Here is a 27,593-nt window from a genome sequence, read left to right on the forward strand (position 1 = left end):
GGAGATATATACAGATCCCTGTAACCAGTTCTCCCTTTCTACCGCAACTTCCCTCCACCCTGGTGGTATCGCCACTCTCACCACTGGTCCTGAAGGGATCACCTGTCCTGAATTCCCTGTGTTTTCAGTTGCTATTGGTACCAGTGTACATCCTCTGGTCTAGCCAGACTTGTAAGGTAGAATTGGGATCATGATAGTAGGAGGAAAGTTGTATGTTTCATCATTGCTACACTGCCACTGCACCCTGACTGGGGCTCTTATTGCTCTTACAACAGTCCATGCATCAATTGTATCAAGCATTTTTGTACACATGTTGCCATCATCATTTTGTAAACATTTACTTTCTAACTGAGCCCTTAGTATGAGCTCCTCTTTTCCCCTCACTCCACTCCCCACCCTTGTGACCACTTGATAAATTATAAATTATTTTTTTTTATATCTTACATTTACAGCTGTTTCCCTTCACCCACATTTTTTTAGTCGTCTGCCTGGAGGGGGTGTATTATGCATCTATCATTGTGATCATTTCCCTTCCCCCACTCTCTTCCCCACCTTCCCCCTATCCTACTGGTATTTCCACTCCCAGTTCTGCTCTTGAGGTATTGTGTTCTTGACACCCTGGATTCCGTGGGTCTTGAGCTTTGATCTGTACTCGTGTACATGGTGAACACAAAGCTATTCCTCTTGAATGTGCTTTCCCAGAATGGCAAACAATATGCTTTTCTGCTTCAAGATCACTAATAACAGTTCGTGTCAGCTCACCATCGCCTATAAGAGCAATCCTTTATTTCCATTTTCATTTTTGACATTTTCTGATTTTTATAGATTCATACTTGGTACACTCTAAGTTCCAATTATTTATAGATGTTTGCAACTGTTTCTTTTCATTATCATTCATGATCTATCAACAAGTAAATGTCCAGAAACCTTACTCCCATAGACTAACTCCATTTCTGTCATGTTCAATTGTCCTGTGAGAAGGAAGCTCTTCTTAGTCATAGTTTGAGTGCCTTCTGACCTAAGGAGCTCATATTTTGGCACTAACTCTGACAATATCTTGCTTCCACTCATGAAGTTTTCAGTAACGGAAAATGTTTTGATGCTATCCTTAAAGTTTACAAAGTCTAAGTTTTCCCATGTGACTAGTCCTTCTTCCTAGTCTGTTCTTAGTTTGGAAACCCCACTGTACACTGTTTATTTTTGATGAACTTCCTGATATTTGGAATACCAGTGAAATAGCTTTCAGCATCACAGTAACATGCAGTCTACCACAATACAATTGATTGATGGACAAGTGGTGAATTATACATAATATATTTATTTATATAATATGAACATGACTATAATAAAATATAAATTTTTATTGGTAGCAACAAGGGAACATTTCAGGCTTACTTTTTCTTAGTCTTTTAATCTATTTCACACTTTACATTAAAGTTTATATTATATATATAAACACAAGTGAACACTTATGTTCACTTGCAGAAGTTCAGGTTGCTTTGCTAATTGTAGATGTGCAATTCATCTACAATTACAAGTATAACCTGTCACTAGTATGCGTTATTGCTCCTTATTGCTACACTTCATCTACTTGGCCCTAACTCATAAAAACTATATGTACAACAGAAACACTTACTGATCTTGCACCAACCCCACAATCATTATGTTTGTGCCCATTGCTGCAGCAAGTGTCGATCCATCTTGTTGAAGATAGCTTTTGTTTTTCATTGACTTCCTCTTTTACAAATACTATTTTCTCCAGGGACAGGTGCTTCCTGATAACAGAAGCCTTCCCATTGTTTGCTTCTAAGGAATATTCCAGGTGTACTTCTTCCAAGGCAGATTTGTTCATTCTTCTAGGATTTTTTTGGTAATTACAATATTCCTTGCTGACACTATAATTCAAATACATTAATATTTCTACAGTCTTCTCTATTCCTTATCCAGCCTCTCCACGCATATGAGGTGATTGAAAATGCCATGGTTCAAGTTATGACCACTTTGGACCTTAATATTTGTGTTAGTCTGGGTAGACTAGAGAAACAAATCCATGGACACACATATGTGTATAAGGAAGAGATTCATATACAAGAGCAACATTGAGAAAACATCCCAGCCCAGTCCAGATCAAGTCCATAAATCCGAGATTAGCCCATATTTCTGATATCAATCTATAAAGTCCTCTTCAGACTATGAAACACATGCAGTGATGCCAAATGCAGATCACAGGTCAGTGGGTAGAAAGTCTTTGGATCCAGTGTGAATGGAAACATCTCAGCACTGGCAGGGGTCGCTCCATGGCTTCTCCGACTTCTGAGGTCTGGTTGCATCCCTGTGGCTTGTCTTCTGCAATGTCTCCCAGGTAGTAGCAGAAAGAGAGAAGTGTCTTCTGACTCCAAGGAGGAAGTCCTAGATTTCCTAGAATTCTCAGGAGAAGGCCATGTCCACACAGAAGTCTCACTGGCTATCTCCAGATTGACAACCTAGACTCCACCCCTGCACTCTTAATCCTTAAATTGACACCAGATTAGGTGAGGACCACAATGTTACATAGTGCTTTTTCATACTTTAAAGAGGTCTTTTGCAGCAGATGTTCACAATGCACTATGCTGTTTGCTTCTTGACTGCTGTTTCCATGAACACTAATTGAAAATTCTTCTGATCCTAGCAACTACTATACTATACTGTATTAAAAAGTCAAATGTATAGAGGTTACTATATTATTTGTATAAAAACTGAAATCATTTAAGTTGAAATTTGTTTTGATGGAATTTTTAAAAGTGTTTTGCAAGTGAATACCTTCTATAAAATGTTTCTTGTACTTCTTCTGAAATACGTTACAGTCCTTTTTGAGTCTGGGTGAAACATGATAATTGTAATTTCCACTATTGAAATAGTAATCTGTTTTCTACATCCCATTGCCCAGTATTAAAAAACATTTCTAATTTGTTTCAGTTCTTCTACCCTCATTCCTTGTTAAGCAAGTCTTTGATGATGGATGCTGTCCGACCTAATTTCATCCAGTGGTGACTTCATGTGACAAAGTGGAGTGGCTCCACAGGGATTTCTTGCAGAAGCAGATTTCCAGGTCTCCTCCCTGAATCACAGGGTTACTGTGAATCACCCACCGGAGTGCTATTGTGTTATCAGGGCGCCTTTATTTGGCAATAACACAGAGAAAACTCTCTGAAGTTTTACATTTTCAAGTTCTGTAGATTTAAATGTTTACAAAGTATATATTGTAGAATAAGGGAATATTCTTATCATTCATACTAAGAATATAAAGAATGGAAACACTACATGAGTGGAATAAATTTAAAGATTAAAAAGCAAAGCAAAACAGTAAGTTTATTTTTTAAAATCTAGACTTATATAAAATTAGTTTTTCCTCATTAATTACAATAAAAATTCATTATGCCGGAGAGATATCTGGTAGAAGTCAATGAGGCTTTCTGACTCAATAAATTTGTTTAATAGAAATAAAGATAATAAATTGGGGCAAAAGTTCAAGAAGTTATTTTCCCTCATTATGAGTAGCACAGCAATATGGCCTAAAAATATTTATCTTTAACACAGGTAGAAAAACTAATTTCCTATAGTTTGATAGAATTGTTGTCTCATTGCTTTTTTAATAGGCAGTGAAGTACTGATAAATTAGAATTGAATATTGGTACAATACTGCCCTTCGATTATGAAGTTTTGTCTGTTTTTCTCTGACATTTTTATGCACTAAAACATATATTAAAGGACCAAGAATAATATAAGTAATTTTTAAAATGTTGTTTATTTAAAATAGTAAAATTTTCTAATTAAAATTATACAAAACCATTCTATGCTTTCCATTATTCAAATGATCATTTATTTGTATTTGTCTGCTATAATTCACTTTAAAAAAAACTGTCCTTACCTATTGTTATGGGTTGAATTGCATCTCCCAAAATATATGCAGTAATTCCTAAACACCATTCTTATTATAATCCAATTTAGAAAAGTCTTGTTGTCTTATGTTAATGAGGCAGAATTAGCATATAGTGTGTCTTGAATGAATCTCATTTGGGTTACATTGAGATTAAACAAGCAAGATAGAGAAGCAGAGATGGGGTAAGAGAGATAGGAAACTCTAACTGGCCAGCAGCAGAAACTCAGAGTCAAGGAACTTTATCCAAATCGAAATAGAAAACATCCCCCTAGCACCAACATAATGAATTTTAAAATACTGGTCTCCTGAAATGTGATAAGTCCACTTCTATGTATTAAAGCCTTCGACTTGTGATAACTCTATAATGTGATAATTCACTAGAGAATTAAGATAGAATTTGGTACTCACACTGGAGGTGCTACTCAACAAAAACCTCAAATGTGGAAATTCTTTTGGAATTGACTAGTAATGAGGAGCACGAAGAGTTGTCAAGTGCCTCATAATCAAAGCACTGCCGCAGAAGTGGGGGAAGGCTTATTAACGACCTTCACTATGCAGATGACACAACCTTACATGCTGAACATGAGGAGGACTTGAAACACTTGCTGATGAAGATCAAGGATTGCAGCCTCCAATACGGGTTACAACTCAATGTAAAAGGAAACAAAATCCTCACAACTGGACCAATAGGTAACATCATGATACATGGAGAAAAAGTTGATATTGCCAAGGATTTCATCTTATTTGGCTCCACAGTATCTGCTCATGGAAGCAGCAGTCAAGAGATCAAATGATGTGCTCCATTAGGTAAATCTGCTGCATACCAGCTCTTTAAAGTACTGAAAAGCAAGGAGGCTCCTTTGAAGACTAAGGTGCACCTGACCCAAGGCATGGGGTTTTTCATTGTCTTATATGTATGTGAAAGCTGGACATTGAATAGGGAAGACCAAAAAAAATCCATGCATTTGAATTGTGGTGTTGGTGTAAAATATTTAACAATATTTAATAAATAAATTACCACAGAGTACCCAAAGTACAAACAGATGTGTCTTGGAAGAAGTACAGCTAGAGTACACCTTAGGAGCAAAGATGGAGACAGTTTGTGTCGTATGCTTTAGACACGTTGTCTGGAGAGACCAGTCTCTGGTGAAGGGCATCATTCTTGGTAAAATGTAAGAACAGCAAAAAAGAGGAAGACCCTCAACAAGAGAGACTGATAGAGTTGCTGCAGCAATGAGCATAAGAACACGTGCGAGGCTGGTGCCAGATCATGCACCATTTTGTTTCATTCTGCTATTCACAGGCTCACTATGAGTCAGAACCGACTCTACGGTGCCTACCAGCAACAGCACGGTTCAAGAACTGACCATGCCAACAGAGATGGCACTGATATTCACGGATGTAAAATACTGTCACAGTCCAGAGTCAGCTTGCAGTGAGTTCACTGCATTCACATACCCAAGTATAATTGAGATGCACATAGTTGGAAGTTGGCGATATGCCCACATTGATTACTTGCTCTGGAGGGTAAGAACTATCGTAGCATGAATTGCTAAGTAGAAACCTTTGAAACTCTCTCTGTCCCCCCTCCAGACAATAAAATAAATTAAACAGAGTATCGCTTCATGCAGAATAGGGAAATAATACTTAAAGCCCTAAAATGTTCTGTTTAGTTCACCGATAAGGTTTACAAAAGTTTGATGGATCCTGCAAATAGCCACCTGAAAGTTTAACCAAATATTTTCACTAATAGCACCTGTTGGCCCAGGTGTGGTAACTTTCCTAGAAAAAGTAACAAGTTCTCAACTACATGATGTGCAGCCATGATGTGGTAAATGTTGTTGTTGTTGTTTTTCTTCTTCTATTTTTATCAGACAGGACGATAAGAAATAACTTGTATTAATATAGAATAGAATGCAGTGAATGCTCATATTCTTGGCCCAGACTTGTTGTTAGGTGTAATCTAGTGCTTTCCCACCCATAGAAACGCTGTGCACAACCGGATGAAAGAGTGCCTGCTTTTGCACCATTTTCACAATTGTTCCTATGTTTGAACCCATTGTTGCAGCCACTGTGTCAATCCATCTTGGTGAAGCCCTTCCTCATTTTTGTTGCCCCTCCACCTTACCAAGCTCGATGTCCTCCAGGGACAAACTTCTCTCTCTTGACAACAGGTGCAAAGTACATGAGATGAAATCTGTCTGTCCTTGTCACTTAGGATGATTTTTCAATGCACCTCTGCCAAGAGAGGTAGTTCTTCCATTGTTTTATATGCATATGAGACCATTTAACATGTCTAAAGCATACTTTAGTCCTCAGAGTAACATCCTTGATTTTCAGCATTTGAAAAGTATTTTGTGTTGCAGATTTTCCCAAAGGAGCATGTCTTTTGATCACATAACTGCTCTTTCCAGGAGCATCGATTGTGGCACCGAGTGAATCAAAATCCTTGACAACTTCAATGTTTTCTCCATTTATTATAATGTTATGCAGTGGTCTAGTTGTGATGATTTTGATTGTCTTTATATTGAATTGTAATCCACATGGAAGGCTTCAATTTTGATCTTCATCAGCAAGTTCTTCAAGTTCACCAATCAAGACTGTCATCTGTGTATCACAGGTTGTTAATAAATCTTCCTCCAAAACTGATGTTCAGTTCTTCTTCATGATTTCCAGCTTCTCTGATTATATGCTCAGCATACAGCAAAATAAGTATGGTGAGAGGAAACAACCCTAACAAACATCTTCCTTGGATCTAAAACCATGCAGCATGCCCTTGTTCTGTGGGCACAAGTGCTTCTTGCTCCATTTACAAGTTCCACATGAGCACAACAAGGCTTTGTCCATACTTGGTTACGTTTCATGCAGTTGAATGCTTTGGCATAGTCAGTAAAGCACAAGTAAATATCTTTCTAGTATTCTCTGCTTCAGCCAAGATGCATCTGATATTACCAATCATCGTCCTTGTTCCAGGTTCTCTTCTGAATGAAACCTGAAGCTCTCACAGCTTCCTAATGATGTACAGCTGTAACTATTGTTGGGTGATCTTCTGTAAAATTTTGTTTGCTTGTGATATTCTTAACATTGATCTATAATTTGAGCATTCTGTTGCGCTGCCTATCTTTGGAATGGGCAAAAAAATAAATAAATAAATAAATTGGATCTCTTCCAGCCAGTTAGCCAAGCAGCAGTTTCCCAAAGTTTCTTGCATAAACAGGTGAGTGCGTGGAGTGCTTCATCACCTTGTTGAAACATTTTAAGTGGCATTCCACCAATTTCTAGAGTCTTGGTTTTGGATAATGTTTTCATGACACTTGGAATTTCTTCCTTCAGTACCAGTGCTTCCTCCCAAATCAGTGCAATGTGGACAAGTTATTTTTCAGTACAGTGACTCTGTTTGTACTTCCGTCTTCTTTTGCTGTTTCCTGTGTCATTCAGTATTTCACCGACAGAAACATTCAACATAGCAACTCAAGGCTTGGTGTTTTTTCTTGGGTTTTTTTCTTTTTTTAAGTTTCTAAAAGCTAAATGTGCTTTACCATTTTTGGTTTTCTAATTCCGGGTCTTTGCAAATTTCATTATAATGTTTTACTTTGTCTTCTTTAGTCTACTTGGAAACTTTTTGTTCAGCTCTTAGACTTTATCATTTATTCATTTACCTTCACCACTTTATGATTATGGACAAGTGTCAGAATCTCTTCTGATATCCACTTAGTATTTTTCCTCTTTTTACTGACCTTTTTGCCTTCTTCTTGTATGATGTTTTCGACATTATCCAGCAGCCGATCAGGTCTTCTGCCATTCGTGTCTAATAAATTAAATGTGTTCTTGAAATCTTCTTGCAATTTGGGCGGGACATCCTAAAGATCATATTTCGGTTCTCATGTACTTAAAAAATATTTTTCAACTTAATCTGTGCTTCCATATGAGAAATTGATGTCCCTGTCTTCATTTTAGATGGTGCTGTTGAGCTACTCCGTTGTCTCTTCCTACAGCTGCAGTTAGCTTCACTTTGTGTATTACATCTGGTTAAGTTGATGTACGTAGTAACCTTCTCCATTGTTCATAAAAGGTATTTGCCATAAGAAGGCAAATATTTCTCAATCATATCAATCTTAGAGAATCACATCCCCATGTTTAAATCACCTTTACAATGAGTTGCCCAGTCACAATTAGCTCCAGTGCTCCTTCCCTCCTCCCACTTTCATTATTTACTCCCAAGATCCCCTTTCCTTCCTATTGCCCCCCCCCAAACACACACATTCCCTATCACCCCTTGTATTAGTTATTACCATTATGCTTCTACTCCTCCTGTGCTTCACAGCTGGGATACCCAACAAAACACAATAGAAACAAATCACACTAAGGTGATAAAGATAAGATGATATTAGTATAAAGATAAAAATACAAATAATGTGTAAGAAAGAGAAGATCCCCATCAACATTCAAAATGCCAGGGAAGCAGTTTCTGTCACGGAGCAACTAAGAGATACTTGCACCCAGTACAAATTCAGGTCATGTCTACAGAAAAGTCAACTGGCCAAGTATCCTTTTGATCCAGTATAATCAAGATTACAATGGTCTGCCTGATAGTAAGGCTGTTCAGGACTCTTGACTTTGGCTTTGACAGATCTGGCAGTGGCTCAGTGTGACTAGAAGCTTGAGTCAGATGGGCTTTGAGCTCCCACCGTCCTCCACAGCCTTCTACAAGTTGGGTGTTCATACATGTAGCTCTCCTCCTTTTCTCTTCACCTCATTCAAATTTTGTAATTTCCATCTTTGGATCACACAAGCTGGTGTGCTTCTTCTGTGTGGATTTAGTTGACCTCTCACTTAGATGATTGCTTGTTTGAATGCAAGCTTTTAAGACCCAAGACACTATTCCAATTGATAGCTTGGCCCCATCTACTTTGTTCACCACACTTTGCTGTAGCATCCTTATCTTCAGAGACAATTTCATGAAAGTGAGCATTGAGGGGACCATGATATAAGAACTAATTGTTCTTAAATTAGATCTAGGATTTAGTGCAAGCCCAGAACTCATTATTGGAACTATGATTTTTTTTAAATTTGCTGTGACTTGGGAGTTAATAATATGTCATATCATTCCATAGTTCAATCAAGTAAAACATAATTGTTTCCCTAATCAATCTTCAAAAATACTTTTCCTTCATGGACTTCTTGATATCATCTCCTTCCTCTCTTCTCCAGCCTTCTCCCTCTACACCAAACCCTTGTTATAGTATCTTTCTCTATGGGCTCAATATCCCTGGGTTTAATTTACCAAAAAACAGAGAAACAAATAACAAAGTTCCTATGGTGGCGCACCTCTGAGATACACCCTAATATACAACCATTATATATAACAGAATGGCATTATCAGATTGCCGAGTAATATGTATCTTAATTTTTTATATAGGGGTTGATGTATCAAAAATGTGTTTGTCCAACAACCAACAGTACACTACTGTTGGGAAACCTGTCTCCTGCTTCCTCAGACATCATGCAATGTCTTGCTTAAGTCCTCAGGTTACAAGTGGTGGGGTTCTCACTAATGCTGCCTCTGGAGCCTGTGGTCTGCCTCTAAGATCCAGGATTCAGTGACCTGCCTTTCTACAGTACCTGGTCTGGGATCCCAGGATAACCCCAGATGCCCTAGGTCAATTCTGCTCTCCCCACCTAATGTTCCCAAGAAAACCCTCCATGTCTCTCCTGCACAACCTTGGAGTTCAGCCCTCTCTTCCCTCCTCTCAACAGAGAAGCACCTCTGTTAACCTCACACTTAACTACTTCCTCTCCCCACTCCTGGGAGCCTGAGGTAGTTAAGGTTTATTGTGCCACACTGGCCGATAAACACATGTGAGGTTAATTGAAGGGTTGAAGGATAAATGGCTTGATGAGTCTTGCCTTTAGTTCTCAGGTATCTTGCTTTCTGATGGTTGGATCAGGGTGCAGCAGTTCCCTGCTTTAGCTGGCAAGGCTTACTTCCTGCAAGACATCCCTGAGGAGAAGCCACATGGGCCTACTCTGATGAAGCCCTGGGTGCTGGAGCAGCCATGTGGAGATCCCTGCCAGCTCTGAGATGCTTACACATTCACTGATTTGGCTTTTCTCCTGCAGTTGGCATCATTGCATGTGTTTTGTGAGATTTAGGAGGACTTTGTGGATTGGTGTCGGACATATGTTGGACTTATGGGCTTGGGATGCTTTCTTAAGGTACACTTACCGTTTATATAAAACTCTCTCTTATACATGAGTTTCTGTGGATTTGTTTCCCTAGTTTTCCTAGACTACACAGTAATAATGACAGACTTATCTATATTAATGGAGGCAGAGTTATCAGTGCCTTGAGAATGAATCTGATTTAAGAATTGAATTATAAAACTCACCTTTATCATTTTATTTCTTTAGTATGACTCTTGGTACAAAAGGTGTTGATTTCTATAGAGAACCCAGACCAGTGTCGTTCATATATATATATGAAGTGTAATTCTGGGGCTAAAACACTGCATTAATTACACAATATCATATCAACTTGATAAAGAATGAAGGGGTAGAGTATCCTGTCAATCATGTTACAGCCTGGTAATCTCTCCTTGTAGGCATGGCCTCCTCAGGAAGCTTCTGGGAATTTCATCTCTCTTGATTCTGCCATTAGAAGAAGCAGGTCTCTCTCCATATCTATCTATCTATCTATCTATCTATCTATCTATCTATCTATCTATCTATCTATCATCTATCTATCTATCTCACCTGCACATTCCAGTTGACAAGCCACTTGAAGCCATGCTAATGGCAGCCAGATCTCTGAAGATGCTTCAGTCACCAGTGGATCCACAGGACTTTCCACCCACTAGGCTGTAATTTTCTTCATTTGGCGTCATTTGTATGTGCTGTATGAGCCTAAAGAGGAATTTACAGACTAGAATTGGACATATGGGCTAATATCAGAATTATGGACTTGATCTGGACTGGGCTGTGATGTTTTCTCAATATACAATTGCTCTCGGATACAACACTCTCTTTTACACACATATGAATGTCTCTGGATTTGTTTATCTAGTCAACTTGGACTAACACAAATGCTTTATAATGCATTCTTCATTTTGTGATATTTTTAACTCTGTTCTCTAAAGAATCAAAGAAAATTTTAAGTATTCAACTGCAAACATTTGAAAGATTCTATGTTAATAAAGAAATCTGAAAATTAGTTGTTTCAGTCTGAATTACTTTGGTTGTGACAAGAACACCCACAAACAGACTGAAACAGAAAATGGTTATTTAGGAAGATCATGTGGTGACTTATACCCAGAATTAACAGAGGAGAAGCAATAATCATCAAAATTCCTGTGACTTTAGAGACTGGAAATTCAGATTAAGTATAATTAAGCTGCAAACCCAACCGTCATCTTTTTCTTGTGTCTCCTTGAATAAAAGTGTTTTCCACAGCATTTGGATGTCTATTTCTCATTCTCCAGGGGGCTATAATTGTCTATGATTGGATTATGTGTTCACCGTGAGAATCCAAAAGTACGAGATCAATTTCCACAGAATCATTTTGAATTTATAATTATCCCCAAAGTGTCAGAACGTACCTGTGCTCTAGACAGGGATTTCAGGAGCGATTTCTTACAAGTATATCGCCAAGCATTTCCTAAAAATTTCTTCTGGGTAGCTTCAGTCTTGCAGTGCAAACAGACACTTCCAATCTGGCTTCCGGAATGTCTTAACGATTAACCCATTCCTATAAGCAAATTGTTAGAACATTGTGATGGAAGTCCTGAAGACTACTTGAATGGGGGAAGAAATCTAAAGGAAGAAATCTAAATCTCAGAGCTTAAATTGTTAACAACTGGTTTGCAGTAGGTCATGGGATGACAGTGGAAGCCCTAAAGCCATTTTCAGGTTTCACACATGGACTTAGCCTCTCATCAATCACCGCCTGATCAAGGTGGAGGGATGTGAACATCTCTGTAATCAGACAGAGAGCATTGTCAAGTCTATTACAATAAATGTAGTTAGGTCAAAATGTATTATCTTATCACTTTATTGGCCTTTGGACCCATTTTAAAGTTGTTTCCAATGTTTTAAAAAAAAAAGTGAAGAGGAAATACATGTTGATTAAGGCCCTGGGAAATTCCTTCTGACCATGGATCTTGGATGTGAATATGCAGAATTGCTCTCATGCAGAATTCATAGGAAATGTTTGGTTGCAGGTGTAGTTAGATTACAGTTTAGCACCCTATCATTTGATCTTCCTTAGGGTCTCTCGAAATTTGATCTAGTTTTTAATATTTTCTGCTTTCTTTTCTATTGAGGTTTTTTATCTGTTCTACTTTGTTATTCTTGTTTTTATTGTTTATTTAAAATTTTTATTTTCTCTATATGAAAACCAGGATAGGTAAACCTATAGACAGTACAAGACTACTGCTTCTTTGGGGGCAAGGTAGGGAAGATTGGGGGAAATGGGGAACTAACAATGATCTGTACAAGATTGAAGAAATGTTAAAAAATGGATCATGGTGATGATTATACAACGCTTGATTTAATTGAAGTATTGAATTGTATGATATGAAAATTATATGCCAATAAAATTGCTGTCGTAAAAAAAAAGGAAACAAAAAGTTTGATCAAATAAAACTGATTTCTCTGCCAATAGCATGGCTTTTTCAGATTATCTCTTTCTCCAGTCCCATTCCAATTTCCTGGAAAATGTAAAGCATAATCACAGTCAGGTTGGAAATACTACTACAGATCACTCAATTGTTGATGAGACATATTTTGAATTGTTGTGTGCCTTGGCTTTGCATATAGACTTCAATCTTAGATTTACATTTTACTTGGCGAATAAGACCAAAGAAAGCAAACAAAAATAATCCTGTTTACTAATGCTATACTATTCTAGTGATCCTAAACTCGGATGTCATAGCTCCAAAGAGAAGCATTTTCTGGTGATATGGAGCCCCACTTGCTTAGTGGCTACTTATTGAGGTGCAATCCACAAGGTCAGCAGTTTAAACCACCAGTTGCTACATGGGAGAAGAATAGGGCTTTCTACTACACTAGAATTACAATCTCAGGAACTCACAGCACAATTCTATCAAGTCTTTTAGGGCCACTGAATTGGCATCGACTGAATTGCAGCTTGTTTTTGTTTTGTTTTTTTAATTTTCAAAAGTATGTCATCAATGAGTATGTTAATGAGAATCAATATGAAAATCTTCTATTTTAATTAGACAATGTACATGTATACATTTGTAATTATAATAAAATTTTAAAATAATACCCCACTTTATAAATTTTAAAAGCAAATCATGGCTCTCAACACAGTATACTTTAGTAAGAAAGTATAAATTATTTTCATTTTTATTTGAAGAAATAATGTTCACTAAGTTATTAATTATTTAATCATGAATTCCTTTCATATTTCAGTATAATTAAATTTACTGTAAGCTATTATTTACATAATGTTTAATAAATTCTAGATAATCTGATTTATTCAGATCCCTAAAGCAAGGTCATTTTGTCTTGTTTGAACAATTTATGAGTTTTAAGGCTCAATCAAGACTTGCTAACCTTGTGATACTTTACGTGGGAGAAAAACAAAGCAAGTACACAATGTATGACATAAAAATTACTAACATATTTAAGAACATATCTGCATGACAGATATTATTTGTTCTAATGCTATATTGTCACCTGCTACAGTGGCTGGATCTTGTTCTTACATCCTATCCTGTCTCTTTTGACATACCTTGTCATTAGCGGTAAGAGAACAAAACACTGCCTGGGCAGCGCCACACTCACAAGCCTTGCTGTGCTTGAGATTATCACGGCAGTCCCTCTGCCAGTGCATAGACTTAACTCACTTTCTCGTTTTGCTTTTTTTTTTTTTACTTTATCAAGTATGCTGATCTTTTCCAGGTCCCTCCAGATAATATGCCAAAAATGCATGAAAATAGTTATTGCCTTCCTTGCTTCCAAGAAACATTCCGGCAACACATCTTCCATGGCCAATTGTTTCATTCTTATGGCTATCCATCCACAGGCCATTCAATATTGTATGGCAACGCTGCAAAGACATCTTCTTCATTCTCACTCACTCATGATCCAGCTTTTACATGTGTGTGGGGAAAGGAAACTACCAAAGCTTGGAGCAGGTAGATCTCAGTCATTGAAGTGACATTTTTGCTTTTGAACACTTTATTTTTTTATCAATAAATCATTTTATTGGGGCCTCATACAGGTCTTATCACAATACATACAGACAGACATTGTGTCAAACACAAATAAAGGTTGAACATGATAGTGGGACAAGAGGAAAGTAAAAGAAAAAGAGGAAAGAACTAGGAGGGAAAGGGCATTTATAGAGGTCTAAATACAACTGTGTACATATCTAAATATATTTATATATGATGGTGAGGAAATAGATATAAGAACATAGGTTCAGCATTTAGGTAGCAGGTGGATATGGGGCATCTACTCAAGTACTCTTTCAATGAAAGAATATTTTGTTCTATTAACCTGGCGTTCCATGATGCTCACCTTCCCGACATGATCACTGAAGACAAAGTGGGTGCATAAGCAAATGTGGTGAAGAAAGCTGATGGTGCCTGATTATCAAAAGATAAATAGCACCTGGGGTCTCAAAGGTTTGAAGATAAACAAGCGACCATCTAGCTGAAAAGCAACAAAGCCCACATGGAAGAAGCACACCAGCCTGTGTGACCACGAGGTGTCGATAGGATCAGGTATCAGGCATCAAAGAACCAGAACAAAAAATTATGTCATTGTGAATGAGGGGAAGTACAGAGTGAAGACCCAAAGCCCATCTGTAGGCAACTGGACATCACCTTACAGAAGGATTGCAGGGAGGAGACGAGCCAGTCAGGGTGCAGTGTAGCAATGATGGAACATCCAACTTTCTTCTAGTTCCTTAATGCTTCCTCCACCCACCAACCCACCCCCACCCCACTATAATGACCCCAATTCTACCTTACAAATCTGGTGGGATCAGAGCATGTACACTGGTACAGACAAGAGCTGGAAACACAGAGAATTCAGGACAGATAACCCCTCAGGACCAGTACTGGGAGTAGTCATACCAGGAGGGGAAGAGGAAGGTGGGGAAAGATAGGGGGAACTGATCACAATGATCTACCTATAACCCCCTCCCAGGGGGATGGACAACAGAAAAGTGGGTGAAGGGAAACATCAGTCAGTGCAAGAAATGGAAAAAAAAATCTATAAATTATCAAGGGTTCATGAGGCTGGGACTGGTTAGCCAGAGCACCAGGCTTCCCTGTCAATTACTTCCTTGACAGTTTTCCAAATTAAAGCAGCTTTGACAGAAGGCAAAAAAAAAAAAAAAAAAAGGTTCATGAGGAAGGGAGGTGCAGGGTATAAGAGGAAAAATGAGGTACTGATATCAAGGGCTCAAATGAAAAGAAAATATTTTGAAAATGATGATGGCAACAAATGTACAAATGTGCTTGATACAATGTGTGTATGGATTGTGATAAGATATTTTTAATACTTTCAAGAAATCTTTTTACATGCATCATGTTGATTTTTGTCTTGGCTGCTTCTTCCAGAGTTGTTGATTGTGGAAAAAAATGAAATAAAACACGAACAATTTCATTATACTCTTTATCATGCTGTAGCTTCTTGGGCCCGGTTGAGGATTCTGGTTTTGTTGTGTTTAGGTGTTGTTCCTACTGAAGGCTGTATTATTTGATCTTTAAAAGTGCTTCAAACTCTCTTCACTTTTTGGAAGCAAGGTTGCGTAACCTGCATATTATAAGTTCCTCAGTAACGTCCTGCAATTCTGATCTATGCTATGCTTCATACAGAAGAGTGCTCTGACTCACACGGCACTCTGCTTTGCAGTGAGGTTCTGTAGTTCACAGCAACAGTCACACGGAACTCACAGACCAGGTTAAGGAGGTGGGGTTATTAAGGAAAACACCAGGCAACAATTCCAAGGAAACATGCTCAGGATACAGACGTGTTCAATTAGGATATGTTACAAGTATTTTTAGGAATGCTCATAAACATCCAATAAATAATCAACTGTAAACCTCAGCCAGAAAGCACTCATATCCAGCTCCATGGGTCAGTCAACCCAGCTCTTCAATTAAGTGCCCGGAGGTACCACACTCTACAGTCTGGCCTCCTGGCCAAGAGTACTCAGATGCCTTGCTCGGTGGTCTGGGAATCAGTTTGTATGATTCTATGGTTTCTTATTATGTAGCCGCTACGCCTCTGTCATCAAAACTCTCTTCCTGGATCAAGGTGTTTCACTTTATGGGTTCTTGGAGTCCAGGGGATGTACTTCACTCCTGGTTCTTATTGATAGTGATATCCTTTATCTTGCTTCTGAGAAAGGTCACTTTATACACAGCAGAATGGCAATCACTCAGAGCTGAACTGTAAAATATAATCAGTATCACCCTACACCTTCTTACATAGACCCACCAGGAAAACAAAGGTCATTTGGTAGTAGTTACAGGCATGAACTATGGCTGGAAGAGCCAGGTTAAATACTTCACTGCATTACAAACAGCTTCTTGGATGCTTTGCTCTTCATCCAAATGAAATAATATGGTGATAGGATACAATCCTGATATACAACTTTTTTTGTTTTAAATCATGCAATACCCCCTGGCCCTGTTTAAGTAATTGCCTTTTGGTAAATGTAAAGATTACAAAGGTCAAAATTAAATGCTATGTAATCCTTATTTTTTAAAGAGTTACTCTGTTTGTTATCATCCTTACAATTGAACACCTCTGCATAGGCAATAAAACATAAGTAAACATATTCTTTATATTCTTTATGTTATAGTTGAGTTTTGCATAAAGTTAGCTGATCCATGAGAAGTCTCCAGATTTAGAACCTCTCCAGAATTACACGTCATGTATATATATGACGACACTGGCCTTGCTTCTCTACAGAAATCAACACCTTTTGTACCAAGAGTCGTACTAAAAAAATAAAATTATAAAGGTGAGTTTTATAATTTAATTCTGAAATCAGATTCATTCTCAAGACACTGATAACTCTGCCTCCATTAATATAGATAAGTCTGTCATTATTACTGTGTAGTCTGTGTAAACTAGGGAAACAAATCCACAGAAACTCGTGTATAAGAGAGAGTTTTATATAAACGGTAAGTGTACCTTAAGAAAGCACCCCAAACCCAGTACTTCCCAAGCCCATAAGTCCAACATTAGCCCATATGTCCGACACCAATCCATAAAGTCCTCCTAAATCTCACAAAACACACGCAATGATGCCGACTGCAGGAGGAAAGCCAAATCAGTGAACGTGTAAGCATCTCAGAGCTGGCAGGGATCTCCACATGGCTGCTCCAGCACCCAGGGCTTCATCAGGGTAGGCCCATGTGGCTTCTCTTCAGGGATGTCTTGCAGGAAGTGAGCCTTGCCAGCTAAAGCAGGGACCTGGCTGAGGTAGTTGCACCCTGATCCGACCATCAGAAAGCAGGAGACCCTAGAACTAAAAAGGCGAGGCTCAGCAAGCCATTTATCCCTCCGCCCTTCCATTAATCCCACATGTGTTTATTGGGCAGGTTGGCACAATAAACCTTAACTATTAGTACAGTTAATGCATGGATATTAATGCATAATGTGAGTTGACAATGTTTATATCCAAAATATCTCCTCCTAAAGTTTAAACTTTGATGAGTAATGAGTCTCTGAATGATCATATGTTTGGCAATTTTCAGAAATTGTGCCAAGATAAGGCAAGCTAGTCGGTTTATACAACTTACAATAGACAAAGTGATAAAGAAAATAGATAAGCTCAGAGCACAAATCAAACACCACATAGAACACTTCAAGGTTTCCACTTTGACCAAAAAAGAAATAATATGTCTTGTAGTAACAGAAATTGATATTGCTAAAAAATCAAACCCAGAAAATTAACATACATATTTCAATACCAAATGAACTTCCAAAGTAAAATGTTGTCTGATGTTAAAATAAGGACATTTATTGAAGAAAAATGGGACCCGTGAGATGACTCTTGGGAGGTGGAAATAGGGTCCCTAGATTTCATTGAGCCACTTTAACCAACAGAATTAACCCTCCATTTTTGCCTACTAAACTGCTATAGATAACATTATTATCCTCTCCACCCAGACTTGAAGATATTAGCCTAACTGTTCATGTTAATATTTTCTAAGTTTTCCCAATAAACATCTTCACTGTCCATATTGCTTCTAGACCTGTAAATAGACTTAATTCTCAACCACTCCTGAAAGGAGAAGTACAAATGGTGTCTGAGGAAGAGATATGCTATACTCCCAAAATAGAGGTTTCTAATATGTACAGGCTGAAACCTGGATAATTAGTGTGGGAATGGCTCTTAAGGATATAAGATTATGGTACAAGGAATATGAATTTGGATCAGTCTGTTTATATGGACTACTAAGCACACATTCTTCATTCAACTAGTGAGTTTAGGAGAGGATGCAGTTATTTATTTGTTTCGTTTATTGAAGCCTGGGTTGCGTGATGGACTATAATAAGTAAACTCGAATACCAGGCCTACCTGGAAATATTGTAGAAGAAGTTGTCAAAAAGATTAGACAAATTGGCAAATTAAAGTGGATTTCTAAAAATATATCCCTAGACCCAGAGAGTATGCACCTTTTGTCACAATGGTAAGAAGCGAATTTTGAAAGGAGCCCCAGCATCTATGACAACAACAGTGATAGCTATTTTAGGAAAGCCAGGTTAGACAGTGGAGCATGCCCTGATTAAATAATAAGCCAGACTACAATGAAGCTGATTGGGTCTCATGGTGCTAGGAGCCAAGTGGCAATATGTAATCAAGAGAGATGAAGTGACATGGTTATCACAATGGGAAGAAGAGTCAAAGTAGTGATCAGAACAGTTGGACTCACATAGATTTAGGGTGTTGAATACTTTCACAAGTATCCCTATGTGTTAAATAGATGGAAAATCTACTAAATATTTACTTGATCCACAAAAGGAAAAGAATGCCAGATCAGGTGAATGGCAGTTTAAATTTAATCATGTGGGGAGAGCCTCAACCTGCCAATTAATTCTAGACTTGAACCAGTTCACAGATCCACAATCCCTTGAGTGAAGGAGAAGCTAGGTCCCTTTGAGGAAGAAGCTGCACTAAACATGTGCAGTTAATATTGCTCTAAGCCTGCCATAAAAGTATCTACAGTATGTTATAAGAGTGATTACTTATTGGGGAAAAGGAAATATCTAGAATTAGAGGTAATTACTGAATTGACACTAATTCTAAGAGATCCCAAACAAGCTTAAGACTCACTGGTCAGAGTGGGGGCATTTGTAAGTCAGAATTATTAACATAATATTGGTTCAGGATCTAGGGTGTCTCCAAACCTCTGCTGTAGTTATTTCAATAGTGCTATAATGCATAAGCAGAAACTAAAGACCCAACGGGACTGCTAGGTAGAACTATCTTGTCAAGATGCAGTAATACTCTGCATGGGCTGGTACATATATAAACAGAATACAGTACATGATGTAGTTTCTCCAATAGCCAGGATTCGCAGATCCAGTAACCAAGACCTGAAAATCAAACTGATACCACACACAATTACTTCTAGTGACCAACTCGGAAAAGTTTGCTTACTGTCTCTGAGGCTCTATGTTCTTCAGTACTGGAGACAAACATTATATTCTACAAAAATAAATGGAATAAGGGAAGAGCACAAAAATACATTTGATTATGAATATGCACAAATGCATATTTATGAATTTAAGAAAACAAGGAAGAAATGCTCATAACAATTGAATAATCAACTGACTGAAAGAGATACTTATTTGGTCACATTGTAAAGAAAAGTGACCCAACAAAATGCAAAAAGTAATCAATAATAGTGTTAATATTACAAGCTCGTAGTCTGTGAAGATCATTAAAAAAAGTAATTCCAACTATATAGTGACACAAGAAAGTTAATTTGGATTCAGAAGTGTTCCAAAGGAAAGAATATTCTTACCCGGAGACAGTACTGATCAAGGAATAGGCTACCAACTTCGGAGGTAATAGTCACTTAAAATTCTATGCACAGCCTTGAACCATTGTCAGATACTGAAGGTCTATGGAAGCAATTAAAGATAGTGCAGAGCATGGGCCCCTCAGAATGTACTAATCTTGGAATTACAAGCCTTCAAAGGGAATACTTCAAAGGGAGTACAAAGCTTACGAGAGACAAGAGGCTCAAAAGATTCTTAAGGTAAGAGACAAGGGGAGCAAATCTTCTTTGAGATAAATGTACTTCAATTGTGTATGCGAGGAATTAATCAGCTGTAGGACGCAACTTTGTCTAAGCATCTATGGAGGCAGATGCGCTGTGGAGAAATGTACGTCATGGAATTTTGCGTATTGAGCTTTTCCCCTTATTTCTCACTGTGGAGGCATGCCTCATGTTAGGGGTAGTGTGCCAAGCCCTGTTGTCACGATTCCTGGGAGTAGATCATGTACACTTCCTTCCAGGTCCTCAGTTTCCCACAGAAGAATTGGTGTCTTTGAATTATGGTATTGGAAAAGAATATTGAAAGTTCCATGGACTGAAAAGGAACAAGAGAACTTGGAAGAAGCACAACCAGAATGCTTCTAGAAGCAAGAATAGCAAAGCTTTGTATCATGTATTTTGAATCTATTAGGAGACATCAATCCCTGGAAAAGGACATCATGCTGGGTAAAGTGGAGCGTCAGTGGAAAAGAGGAAGACCCGTGACATGATGGATAGACACAGCAGATGCAGCAATGGGTCAAACATAGCAATTGTGAAGATCTTGTGGACTGGGCAGTGTTTCATTTTGTTGTACCTGGGATTGCTATTACTGTGAACTGATTTGAGGGCATCTAACAACAACAGAAACATTATTTCCTTTTCTGATGGTCACTGGAAAGCTCTGATATTTTGTTCATTGAGCACAACCTTGAGTATGTCTGCCAAATGCAATAAAATCCATTGTCAGAGTCCATTAAAATTTTTATAGGATTTCCTAGACTGTTAATCTGTAGGGAATAAGAAAGCTTCATATTTCTTCTACACAGCAGCTGGTGTCTTTGATGTACCAGCCTTGGATATAGTAGGTCAATCCGTAGCCCAGGGCAGCACCACAGATGTTTACTGTGTGCCCACCGCTCTCTGGGAAGGCAGTGGTTTGTTTGGTGTTCATTTTGCTGACCACACTCAACAGCTCATTTCCACGAGTTGCACGTTCATTGTGCTGTTGTTTTCAAGCATGCACTGAGACATAAGTTGCCGCATAGATGCAGCGGACAAATTATGTCTCATTTGAATGGTACATTTCCGGAGTTAGTCTTCGCAATTTGTTTTTACTTAAGTAGGCCAATTCCATAGGTGTCTCTCTTTTTGCTCACCCAAACTTATTAATCTTTTCTTTCTTACAAGGAGTTGAGCTTACTAAATTTGAATTTCAAGAGATCTGACAGCTTGGAAGACAAGAGACTATTCATTGTATGACTTGATTATCAATTGATCTACTAAGGGCAGAATTCTAATAGTCATGCTAATATTAGTTAATAGTTGATCTATATTTCTTCCTCTATTTCTCTTTACAGTATTTATTATACCTAACTTGTTCCAGTACTTTGCTTTTTCTGGGATCAAATGGTCTTCCTACATAAAATAACTGCTTAGAATATACCTTATATTCAAATTTCATTGAGTTTCGATTAGTTTTAACACCCTGAGCCCATTCTGATAAGGTATATATGGTGGCATTGTTACTGCATTATTACTATTATTGTTAAGTGTATCATGCTAATAAATCATGCTATTTGTTTCTTAGCTTTTTCACTTAAATCATATTTTCATATTTATTCATACTTTTATACAAACTAGTTTTTCTATCTAAATTAGTATTATACAGAACACATTTACACAGTGTTATCTACTATTTCCCTTATATTTAAATATTCGACCCCCCTCCAACTCTATAATGCTAAAAACTTCATCACAGTGTACATTTGCAAACTTAATCATCAAGATCATTATAAGGCAAATGGGGCCCATTTTGATGCTTTAAATATCTCTTCACACTGTTCACACCAGTCACAGTGCAAATTTCCCAATACTTTGTCCAAACTGTTGGGCACTGGCTGTGCTTGTTTCTGATCCTGCATTAGGGGAGATGTGTTTTGCTCATTGGTGTTCTGTTTGTTTGATTGTTTTTGTTTTTTAGCGTGCACCTCATGTGGACTTCCTCTTTCCATAGGTTCATGTCTTCATGTGAGCCTCGGGAATCCAGCCATCCTCCTAGAACCTGTATGGCCCTGCAAACCTCATAAAAGCAAAGTATCCCAAACCTGCGGCCATCAAGTCAATTCCAGTCAAAATGAATTTACAGGGCAGAGTAAAACCGCTCCTTAGATTGTCAAACTTTACTAGAGTTGGCAGTATTATCATTTTACTTACAAACCATTAGTGGATTTGAACCTCCAGCTACGCAACTAGTAGCCAACTGTTTATCCCACACTGTCACCTGGGTGACTGTGAGGCCCATAGAGGTGACCACAAAGCCATCATTGATCTTAAATCTTTGTTTTGTTTTTCAGTCTAAATTTGGTATGTGAGGGTATCCTTTCTCTTTTGAATATTGCTTTTCTTTAATTGTTAAAATTTACGAAGCATTTAGATTTTTTATAAGGGGATAATGGTTCACCTGGAAAGGTACTGTTGGTAACAATTTTCCAAGCACTGCTTTCCAAATTTTAACAATTTACATACTTGGCAGTTGAAATTGTTGACTAATGAGAACATATGGTGTTGTCAGTAAAACAATAGCATGCTATTTAGGATAAAATCAATTATCCATCAAAATTAATCATCTCTCCTTTCAAGCAGAATATGCACTACACGTTATGAAATATGTGCCTTGCCATTATAAAACAGCAGTGTTGTAGACAATGAGAACGACTATTGGCAAAGCAGATGATACTCATAAAAGTAAGTATTTTACAAAGGAAGCTTTTCTATGTTCTGGAGGATAAGAATAAATCGGAGGAAATGTTACTTTGTAGCTTGGAGGTAAAAATAATGAGTCTTTTTAATCAGCGCTGTCTTTATTCTTGATTTCTATTTTTTATTTTCTTCCCACCTAAGCAAAATTGGGATGTCAAACATAGTTTCATAAGGAAAAAAGTGTACACTGTATGCCTGGTAACCTAGTAGGTTCATTGTTAGTCGTATGATGTATTTATTAAAGTATAATTGTTGGCAGATCTTTAGGAGAATGACAGGGTGGAAGAACTGGCCAAATTTGAAAGATTGTTGCATTGTTCTATAGAAATTTTCTGAAATTATTTTGACAGGAATCTCATTTTAATAGGTTTATTTTTGTCAGTAATTGCTACTAACAAGTGGAGGGATAGGAGACAGATATAAGAGAACTGGGCTCAGTGCTGAGTTGGGGTTAAGAAAATAAAACTATGTATGATTGTTATTGCTATAAAAGGGTTCGGGGGGAGCTCAGAACTTTACATTTTCATTTATTAGGGTATAAAAATAAAACATGTTTTGCTCAATTGGCAAGTATTTTAAAAATTAAATTGAAAATACATATTTCAAATTCAATTAGTGTAATAGCTTTAGATTCCAGATAAGCAAAATGGCATTTAGAATGAAAAAATATTAAAGGCAACTTACATTCAAAATCAACTTGCTTTGGGCTCGAAAACATTGTCTAAATTGGAGGAGTTTAGTTTTGCAGGACCTTCATACCAAAAACAAAATTAGAGATTGTCTTTGGTAAAACATATTTAGTACATTTAGAACTTTTGGAAGATGGTGAAGAACTTAAATACTGTTAGGAATTGAATCATGTCCTCAGCATCCCCAAACGTGTGTTGTAAACCATAAGACCCATCCTTGTAGATATGACCGCTTTTCTTTGATGTACTGATTGGGTCATGATAAATGTGTTGTTGTTGGGTGCTTTCTAGTCATCTCCCAGTATAAAAACCCAATACTAGACACCTTGGGAGATCATATCATCTAATCTTTAGCGTTGAAACTGGTCACTGCCCATCCATTATAAACTCATGGTTTTTCAGGAATCTTGTGAGATGAAAAATTTGTAGGACGTGGCCTGGTTACATGTTGTCCTGCAATGTGCAAGATCAACAGATCAAAACCACTAGCTGCTCCATGGGTGAAGAATAGTGCCTTCTAGTCCCATAATGCATCACAGTCTGGGAAAGCCACAGGGACAATTCTACCCTGTCCTACCAGGCCACTGCGAGTCAGCACCAACTCCATGGCAGTGAGTTTGATTTTATTTGGAATCAAATATATGTTTTATTTTATTATTTCTATACTGAGAGAAAATCTTTCATCCCTCAAATAGTCTTACTTTGGCTAATTCCTTTAATTCTATGGAGTAGACATTATAAACTTTCTTTCTACAAATTAAAATACACACGTCAAGTCAATTAAAATTTACCTGTCTCTTTTTCAAAGATGTTTACTTTTTTGCTCTTATTTGTCTATAATTGAGTCACCTAATTCAGCTTCTTCACCTTTTTCCAAACGTGAAGATCTTTCTTTGTTAAAAACATTTTTCTCTCGCCCCAAGTTTTCTCCCACAGGTTTAAAAGACATCAGCCTAATGGGAAGGGATGGATGCAGTATTATAATATGAATATTCATTTAATTATTTAACATCTAAGTATAAAACCCACTCACTGCCATTGAGTCGAATGCCATAGTGACATTATAGTGTCCTCTGTGTTTCTGAGACTGTAACTTGTACAGGGGTAGAAAATCCCTTCATTCTCCCGTGGAGTGGCTAGTGGTTTTGAACTGTGGAGCTTGCAGATCACAGCCCTACATGTAACCACTACGCCACTAAGATATTGTAGCTTTATTTTCTTTCACTTTGCTTGAAAACATCTTTTAAAATGTCTCCCACTGGATTTTTGTAGCGCTTTGTTTTTCTCTTGCAATACAACAATATTGTTTGTTCTTCTGAACTGTTACTGAACTATAGATCAAAGACTTTTCTCACTTTTTTCTCCAATATTTGTTATTTCTTATTCAGGAAATGTATGCAAATCTTCCTCTGGCTTACCATTCTATCAAATATGTTTTATTCCCATAATTTTTTTTTCACAAAATTAGATTATAAACATCAGGACAGTACATAATCAAGGACTCTAATAGCTATTTATGTGACTTGAAATCAAATCTACAAAGAAATTTACAACTGAAATTCTCGCTCTCCATTTAGGTAGCTGTTTCAATTAATTTCTTTTCTCATTCTACTACTGTTAATTTATGGACATATAAGCAAATATGAACATATATTTTATCCCCTTTATTACATAAATTTAAAATATTTAATATGAGTTATTTAAATTTCCTCAATTTTGCTATGTATCAAATACTTTTCTTAATAAATCACCACTATAAATGTAGGACATCTGTTCTATATTTCTCACATTTATTAAGAAATAAATTTAAGCACAGACTGTTTCAGTAATGTGTTCAAAATTACACTGCTAAATTGGAGGAGTTTCCATTTGAATCCAGGAAGTCTATTTCCACAGCCTGAAATCTAAATCCATATAGTATACTGGCTAAAATAAAAAGTAAAATGTAAGAGTTGAAAAGTGACAGTGAAAACAATAATCTTAATTCTGACAAATCATTACATTTGGTAGATGAATAAACAGTAAAGTGAGAGGTAAGCTTTATCTCTGTGTTAGGCTTGGTTCTCTAGAGAAACAAAACCGATGAAGCTTATATATGTATATTAAATAAAACTTCATATCATGGAAAATTCCCATAGAGTTTCAGAGGTGGACAGATTTCAAGTTCACGCATTAGATAGCAGGTTAAAGGCTTCAGGGTCTGCTGAACCCAAGATTGGCAAGATAATCAGCAGGCATCTAGCTACAGAGTCAAATGAATTCAAGCAAGGCAGGTAAGAGGGTCCACTGCTGACAACTTCTAGTAGGGAGTGCATCCGGCCACTGGCTCAAACCCAAAGCACCAGAGAGTAAGTGACAAGCCTGTTGCAGAATGCAGACCCAGTACAAACCAAGCCAGCATGTCCCACAGCGTTCGATTATATTGGGCGCAGACTACAACCCTAAGGAGAGCTCGTCATAGGTGCATACTAGGGCTTCACTGCCAACCACTGAGAGTTCTGACTCAGCGAGTTGACTCCAGACCTTGAACTACTGCACATCTGCATACTCTCCTGCTGTTGAGAAAACGAGGCCACATTTGGCCTTCTCCCACTACCCAAGGGAGAAGGAGAATCCAATTCCACATCCGACCATGGATGATTTGGATGAGACAGAGAGGTCACATATGCTGCTCCTCTCCACCTGTATGTATGCAATTCTGACACCAGCCATCCTTCCCAGGTGCTCTGCTACTCTACAGTGTCTGCACAGAACTCACAGGGAATGCTCACTATTATTGGGGTTTGTTAGGGATGATAAAAAGTGACCATATGTCAGAAGTAGAAAACATTGAGGACATAATTCTTTCTTCTATAGTATAACTTTTGAGGCCTGCTAGCCAGCATGTCTCTCTGGTGCTTACCCTCAGTCATATGACCCTGTGTCTTCTGCCCTTCTCAGACAAATGCCACACAGCTCCGTTAGTGCTGATAAGTGCCCCAAAGTTGCTCCACCCTGTAAGCCGGCCTTAAGCCCAAAGACACTCACCTTCACCATTTTAGTGCCGTCCACAACTCTGTCTACTGCTCTTGGTGGGACTCCTTTATGCTGTCCCAGGGCCTCGGGACTGAGGCTTTTCTGCTTTGTATCTGCTCTGTCATTACAGGAAAGGATCTCACACGCACTCTGTGAATGGCTTTTCTTTGTTGATGGCATGGACTTCTTAATTCTGAAGGCTCACTTTTATACCAAATGGATTGATAAATATGACCAATCCTTTTTTAATGTCCTCTCAACCCTATTTGTATATTATATTTGTCTTATTTAGGACCCAGTCACACTGGGTGGGAATTACAAAGACTGTTATTACAACATCTAGAGCAAGAATTCTACTTCACTGCAGGTGCTTTATCAAGGTTCAATATAGGACTGTATTACTACAAGGATTCTGCTGTCTATGCCAGCATCTTACAGTTTGTGTCTTGCTACTTAATTTTTCTGAACTTTGATTTCCTGATCTGAACAAAATAAGTAATCATAGCATGTGCTCAATCAACATGATAGCGTTATTGCGAGAAATAAATGAACTTATCTGTGTATAGTGTTTAATTCTGAACTGGACATAAACTAAGTGCCCAGTATATGATAGCTAGATTTCTTATGTCTATTATTAATAAGATATTGTATATAAATTGGATATTCTTTAATAAATAATGAATCTATTCTCTCAGGTAACATAGTCACCATTTTTAAGTTATTAAAGTATATAATGTGTATGCATAAATTGAATCTTGATTTATCAAAATTCCATATCAGCCATTCACTTACATAATGGCATATAATATCACTTAAGAGAACTTTCAACCCACCCAAGGGAAGGGTATTGTTTATATCTCCACAGGAAAAGAAAGACCAAACTCCAACTCAGTGCTCCAAGGTGTGAAGACAACATGCTGGGGTGGGGTAGGGAATCAGTGGAGAGGTCTA

The sequence above is a fragment of the Echinops telfairi genome, unplaced genomic scaffold (assembly GCF_000313985.2).
Source record: "Echinops telfairi isolate 266 unplaced genomic scaffold, ASM31398v2 ScPeMD7_7468;HRSCAF=8506_0, whole genome shotgun sequence".
NCBI classification, from domain to species: domain Eukaryota; kingdom Metazoa; phylum Chordata; class Mammalia; order Afrosoricida; family Tenrecidae; genus Echinops; species Echinops telfairi.